The sequence below is a fragment of the Hakea prostrata genome, chromosome 7 (assembly GCF_041222555.1).
Source record: "Hakea prostrata isolate BN-2017 chromosome 7, UWA_Hpros_2, whole genome shotgun sequence".
Lineage (NCBI taxonomy): Eukaryota > Viridiplantae > Streptophyta > Magnoliopsida > Proteales > Proteaceae > Hakea > Hakea prostrata.
The window spans coordinates 55,826,622-55,833,945 of record NC_142606.1 but is presented as its reverse complement, the minus strand read 5'-3'; the positions used below and the strand labels follow the sequence as shown (position 1 = coordinate 55,833,945).

At 37.8% G+C, this 7,324-nt stretch overlaps 1 non-coding gene across 1 annotated transcript; it reads right to left on the bottom strand.

Annotated features, from left to right (window-relative positions):
• Positions 1-4,079: 4,079 nt before the first annotated feature.
• Positions 4,080-4,186, bottom strand: LOC149011427 (small nucleolar RNA R71). The gene has a single exon (XR_016174872.1). It is a non-coding gene; the product is annotated as a small nucleolar RNA R71 (small nucleolar RNA).
• Between the last annotated feature and the right edge of the window lie 3,138 nt (positions 4,187-7,324).

Below are 7,324 nucleotides of genomic sequence, written 5' to 3'. Positions count from 1 at the left end.
AGTCTCTTAGGCAGATAAGACCTAAAACTCTCAGGCAGAAAGACCTAAGTCTCTTAGGCAGAAAGACCTAGGCTCAAAGACCTAATGTATTTAGTTAGAAAGTCCCAAGATTTATTCTTAGGCAGAAAGGACCTAATATAAATAGGTGGAAAAGACCTAAGATGCTCAAATGCTATGCTTAGGCACAAAGACCTAAAATATTTAGGCGGAAAGTCCCAAGATTTATTCTTCAGCAGAAAGTCCCAAGATTTATTCTCAGGCAGAAAAGACCTAATATAATTAGGCGGAAAAGACATGAGATTCTTAGGAAGGCCCTACGAATCTTAGGGCATAAAAGACCTAAGACACTACTTAGGCAGAAAAGACCTAAAACAATAGGCAGGAAAGACCTAACATTCCTTAGGCATGAAAACTTCAAATTCATGATCATACCAAGTTATCATGCCCGGGAGGTAGGGGTTATGAACGAGCAACTGTTGATGAATAGCTACTTAGTCCATGACCAAACAAACCTTACTTTACCAACAGCATGGCTTCGAATGATGAAAGGAATTTACTTCAATGTTCGGTATCAGCAAAGACAATGATCGGTTCTTAAACAATGTTCGAATTCCTGCCATGAACAAGCATCACATTACGGAGCAAAGATATTGAGTATTATATCACTACCGAACAAGGACCATAGTTTTAAAAGCTGCCACATACAGTAAAATAGTTTCAATATCAAAAAGAAAACTACTTCGGTAAATAGGTGACCGAACACCTATAATCCAACAAGAATGCATGCCATGAACGAGCGGCATACTACCACAAAGTACCGAACACATATACTTCAAAAGAAAAGTTAGTATATTGTTATAAAGATCGACAGTGCGGTAGCAGAAAATCAAGCAAAGGTACCAACAAAATAATTTAGTACTAAAGATACAAAATATTCAATAACTAAAAGTTCATTGTTCAAAGACTGCCACAGGCAGTAAAAAGTTAAAGTACTAAAGGTCAGAAACAGACAACTACTCGACAACCACATCATCTGGAAATCCCTGATCGGTGGCTTCAACGTTCGTCAACGGGCCGGCTTGATCTTCCTCCTTAGGGGCCGGCTCCCAGTCAGAGTCAAGAAAATCCTGGACGTCCACTTCTTTGGGCAATCCAAAAGCTTCCTTGCCTACCACCCACGAAGGCCGGGGAATTTTGAGATCGTCGTAGATGCTCGGATCGATATATTTCTCTAGCTTCTGAAGATCATCTCCCCTGAACTCCCTGATGATGCTAGAAAAAGCTGCACGCCTACCATATCTGAAACTAGGAGTAGGAACCTTTGCCACGAATTGTTGACACCCCTTAGTTCGAACCCATTGACGAATTACTTCATGGCACAACTCATCGGAAAGATCATTAAATGTGGCCGGAGAAGCTTGAGCAAGTTGATCGGTCAGATCCTTAATGAACTAATCCTTCTCAAGCTTCTTTTGTTCGGCAGAGGCAAGACTCATATCTTTACTTTCTAAAGATTCCTTAAGATTGTCAATCTCTGACTTGTAGGCAGACATCTGATGTTCGGCATATGATGAGCACATTTATGTGTGAAATCTTAGGGCATAAAGCATGCATTTTATACACTTAGAGTGGAGTTACCTTGGGTCTTATGTTGTTTTTGCAAATTTTAGGACTTTTCAAGATTTAAGCAAATATTTGGAGTTTTGGGCTTGAATCATGCTATTTTACACGTCAAGAAGTCCATTCAAATTCTCAAATACGAAAATGGGCTTGATCTGGAGCATGATGGGCTAGATATGTGTGATTATGGGCCAACTCTAAAATATTGAAGAGATAAAGAAGGCAAATTTGATCTACGGCTGAGATTTTAAATCAAATCTACAGAGATATTATTGAGAGAGTCCAAATGGAAAAGAGTCCTTGCATACCTCAATATCTTATTTCCTATCTAGGATTTAATTAAAGAAAGAAAAAGAGGAAAAAGAATTATATTCATAAAGAAAAAGAGGAAAAATCCCGTTTTTGAATGCCTCTGTCCAGTTTTGATCAAACCCTTCATCGAACGGTCATCCGATGTCCGATCGTGCTGATTTTTGGAGGAGAGCTTCACGACTACTTAAACCTCAAATCCAACGGTGGAATTATGCATCTGATCTCTCTAAGTTGACACAATTAGTAGGTCAAAACCCTAATTGGCTAAGTCAGATAGAAACCCTTAGTTTTATTCAAATTCAGCCGTCCATCATATCTCATGTAAACTCTATAAAAGGAGAGCATACTCCATCAAAGGAGAACAGGTTCTAGAGCTTAGTAGAAGCATTCTTTCTTCTCTTTTCAGTTTATTTAGGTTTTCTCTAGTTTTCTTTGCTTGCATTAGTGAGATTTAAATTTCTAGATTTAATGTTTAGGTTTAATCTTTTTATGTAACGCAATTCAAGTTCAAGCTTCAAGTTCAAGTTTCAATTTTTTTAGATTCGTTTTTCTCTGGGTCTAGCAATTGCAGATTTAGATCATTCTAGATCTAGATCTGGTTATTAGGGTTGGTTGAGATTTGAATCGTTTGTTCAATTTGCAAGTAAGTAACCTTCTTTATTAATCTTCTCTCCTCCCTCCTTTCCCGCTTCTATCTACCCTTCCATATTCTTAATTTAGGATTTATTTTCAGCATTATTTATTGTTCTCCCTTCCCCTGGATCCTTGATCAGAGATGCCTACAGTCGTGCCTCTCTTTGGTTAAGGCTTCCTTTTCCTTTTATTGCTTTGTTTATTGCTTTGTTATTTACTTTCTGTTATTTACTTTCTGCCTATTCATTCATTATCTCGGACCACATAACCGGAGCAAGCCTACAGTCGTGCCTCTGCTTCTGGTGACGGGTGGTGTTGCATTTGCATTTTAGCTATGAACTAAATTTTACTGATTGCTTTAACATACTAACTGGTTTTTTTTTTTTTCCTTTTTATTTTTATTGTTCGCATTGTATTTTCCTGTCTTTTATTTATGCATTGATTGTGTTTAATTTATTTTTCGTTTCAATTCGATTGCTTTAGATGTATAGATTAGGATCGTTTAGTTTAGTTAATTAGTTAACAAAAATTGAATCATTCCACTCTTGCATTACTATTAAAAAGTTGAATTCTAAGTGGTATATCTCCTTGAGATCGACCCGTTAGCTACACGATACCGTGCGCTTGCGGTTACTTTTGAAATTCACAGACAAGTTGTTGGCGCCGTTGCCGAGGAGGTATTAGTCCACTTTATTTTTCTCATTTTTAGGTAAATTGAAGTGTTTAAAAACAAAATAAAAAACAAAAAAAATTCAAAGATATTACTCTTAGCTTGAGTAGAAACAAAAACGTATGGTAGTCCCCACTCTACTGCAGAATCCCCAGGATTCGATTGTAGGTGGCTCCGAAGACTATACGGATTCCCTTGCTGTCAAACCTATACAGCGCTCAGCTATACGGCAACCTTACAGCTTTGGAATCATTATTTCAATCTTTGTGGTGGGAAATTCACTACTTTCATTTTGTGTTTGTTATTTTCTTTTCTTTTATTCTTTAGTTAATTTATTTTTATTAAAAAAAAAAATCTCATTCTTTCATAAGAGCCATTAATTGCATTAGGGAGTTAGTGCATGTGTGTCTGGACTCGTGATTCCACAAATAGAATTGTCCGAGTGTCTAACTTGACCATGGAAGGTCTACCTCCACCACCTCTACCTAAGAGTCTTAGGGATAGATTTTATCCAACCCGATCTGCACAACCTTCCTGTATACGTTTACCTGAAGTGAGGGGTAATAATTTTGAGCTGAAATCTCATTATCTATCTATGTTACCCCAATTTCATGGGTTACTTGATCAAGATCCATATTTGTTCCTTAGGGAGTTTGAGGAGGTTTGTGTCCTTATGAAGGTACAACAACTTATTGATGATGCCGTAAGACTACGGTTTATTACCTTTGCATTAAAGGACCAAGCCAAAACGTGGCTTTATAGCTTACCTAGGGATAGCATTTTCACATGGGAACAATTCACTGTCCTATTCTTGAAGAAATTCTTTCATTTCTCTAAGACGAATAAAATAAGAAATGATATTCTTCAATTTCGTCAGAAACCTAATGAGTCATTTGCTAAGGTAATGGAGAGGTTCCAAAGCCTTCTCCAAGAATTCCCTCACCATGGTATAGAATTATGGCATTTATGTCAAATAATTTATAAGGGTATCGATTATCAAACAAAGTAACTCTTGGAATCTATGTGCCCCACAGGATTTACATCATTCACTGATGATTCCGAAGCTTGGGAATTTCTTTTAGATCTAGCAGATAGAACTAGAGAATGGGAGTCAACCCAAGAGTCTGAAAGGACTAGTAGGGGATATTTTGTTGATAGCCAAGTTCATAAGGAAGCACAAATAGATAATCTTTTAAAAAAGTTAGAGACTTTGGTAGTTAAGGCTGCACCACCATCACCAAGTCAAGCACATTTTAGTGACAATTCTATTGCTATGTGTGCATGGTGTCAATCTCCTACACATGTAATTGAGGAATGTCCTAGCTATTCAGGAGGCCAACATGAAAATGTCAGTGCGATGTTTCCAAACCCGTACAGTAACACGTACAATCCTTGGTGGAAAAATCATCCTAACTTTTCATGGTCTCAAGGGCAAAACCAAAATTGATTAATCAATTATTCCACACAAAATCACTTTGGTGCCCCTCAAAAGTAAAATGCCCAATTTTCTCATAATCCAAATGTCCAGTTCCCTCAAGCCCCAAATTTCCAGAATGCCAATTTAGCTAGGCCTGTCAATCCACCAATTGTGCCTCATATGCCTCACATTGCACAAAATCAATCATCACCTGGTTTCAACAGAGGTAACAATCCAGAGTTTTCTCGTCTCTCTTCCTTAGAGAAGAATATGGAAGTACTTTCCAGCACCTTCATGACTTCTATGCATTTTAGGACTTTTCAAGATTTAGCGACCATGACGCTATATCCAACATTGCCTTCAGGTATGGGGCATCATCTTCAATCTCCATAGGTTCAGAGTCGAACACTATATCTTCTACCAATATGGTCCATAGTTGACTTTCACTTCTACTTCGGGTCTTTGGACCTATAGACAAAAGAGTATCCGGGTTAAGGTTAGGGCCAGGTTTCACATTCCCCCCTCCTTAAAAGAAATTTCGTCCTCGAAATTGAAAGTATACCTGAACTTCCAGAAAGATGAGGAAACTTCTCCTTCATGTCTTCTTCCGTCTCCCAAGACGCTTCTTCAGGAGTATGGTTCTTCCACTGAATCTTCACCAAAGGGATAGTTCGATACCTTAACTGCTTGTTTTTTTTATCCAAGATTTTAGCCGGTTCTTCCTTATAAGATAAATGAGCACAAAGTCCTTCAGGTTCTTGCTGTAGTATGTGATCCGGGTTCTCAACATACTTTCGAAGCATTGAAACATGAAATACATTATGAGTCTCAGCAAGTGATGGAGGCAAAGCTAAACGGTAAGCAACTGATCCAATCCTTTCAAGAATCTCATAAGGTCCAATATAATGAGGACTAAGCTTTCCTTTAACATTAAACCTCATTACACCCTTCATAGGCGATACCTTTAGAAAAACGTTCTCGCCAACTTGAAATTCCAAATCTGATCTTCTTCTATCAGCATAAGATTTTTGTCTTGACTGAGCAGTCTTAATCCTTTCTCTTATCATATCTATCATTGCACTTGTAGCTTCAATCATTTATGGGCCTAACACTTTCCTTTCTCTAGTTTCGGTCCAATATTCCTACAAGTGTTTCCATATAAAGCTTTAAAAGGAGCCATGCCTATCATAGACTGATAACTATTGTTATAGGCAAACTCAACCAAAGCTAAATGTTCATCCCAATTACCACTCATATCAACAACACAAGATCTAAGCATATCTTCCAAAATTTGAATTGTCCGCTCGATCGTCCATCGATCGAGGGTGATGAGCAAGACTCAAATTCAATCGGGTTCCCAAAGCTTTCTGCAAACTATTCCAAAATCTTGAAGTAAATCTAGGGTCACGATCAGACACAATACTCAGAGGCACTCCGTGTAGACGAACAACATTGTCCATATAAAGTCTAGTTAACTTATCCATAGTGTGAGTGATCTTCATAGGAATAAAATGGGCTGATTTGGTCAATCTATCAACAATTACCCACACAGTGTCATTACCTCTACTTGTTCGAGGTAAGCTAGTCACGAAGTCCATAGTAATGTTCTCCCATTTCCAACTAGGTAAGGGTAGGGGCTGCAATAATCCAGACGGAGGTTGTCGAACAACTTTAACACGTTGACAAGTCTCGCACTTAGCAAAATCTTCTACATCAGCCTTCAATCCAATCCACGAAAAATGTTCTTTCAAATCCTTATACATTTTTGTACCTCCTGGGTGTATGGTAAAGATCGACTAGTGTGCTTCCTTCAAAATTTCCTTTTTAACTTCTTCAACTGTAGGCACACAAAGTCTTCCTCTAAACAATAAGGCACCATCCATAGATATACTAAATTCAGGGTCCAAAATCAGAATTTAAAGAAATCTTCTCTTTCAATTCCGGATCCGAATCTTGCAAGGCAACAATTTGATCCCTAAGGGTGGATCTTGCTGTCATGGCTGAAAGCACAACATCTGAACTTTGTGAAACAACTTCCAATTCAAAATCTGAAATTGACTTCAACAACGACTTGCTCAAAGCATTCAAATCTAGTTCCTTCTTGTTACTTTTTCTACTAAGAGCATCCGCAACAACATTTGCTTTACCAGGATGATACTGGATATCACAATCATAATCAGAGACTAATTCCAACCATCTTTTTTGTCTCATATTTAACTCCTTTTGGGTAAAGAAGTACTTTAAACTTTTATGATCTGTGAAAATAGCAATCTTCTCACCATACAAGTAATGTCTCCAAATCTTTAGGGAAAAAACAACGGCTGCAAGTTCTAAATCATGAGTGGGATAATTCCGCTCATATTCCTTCAATTGCCTTGAAGCATAAGCTATCACCTTCACTTGTTGCATTAAAACACAACCCAAACCAATCTTAGACGCATCAGTATAGACTGTCAGACCACCGAAATTATTGGGTATTGTCAAAACCGGGGCACTTGTCAATCTATTCTTCAATTCTTGAAAATTCTTCTCACATGCGTCAGACCAAACAAACTTCTCCTCTTTCCTAGTTAGCTTAGTCATAGGAGCAGCCAACTTAGAAAAGTTCTCAATAAATCTCCTATAATAACTAGCCAAACCTAAGAAACTTCTTATTTCTGACACCGTCTTCG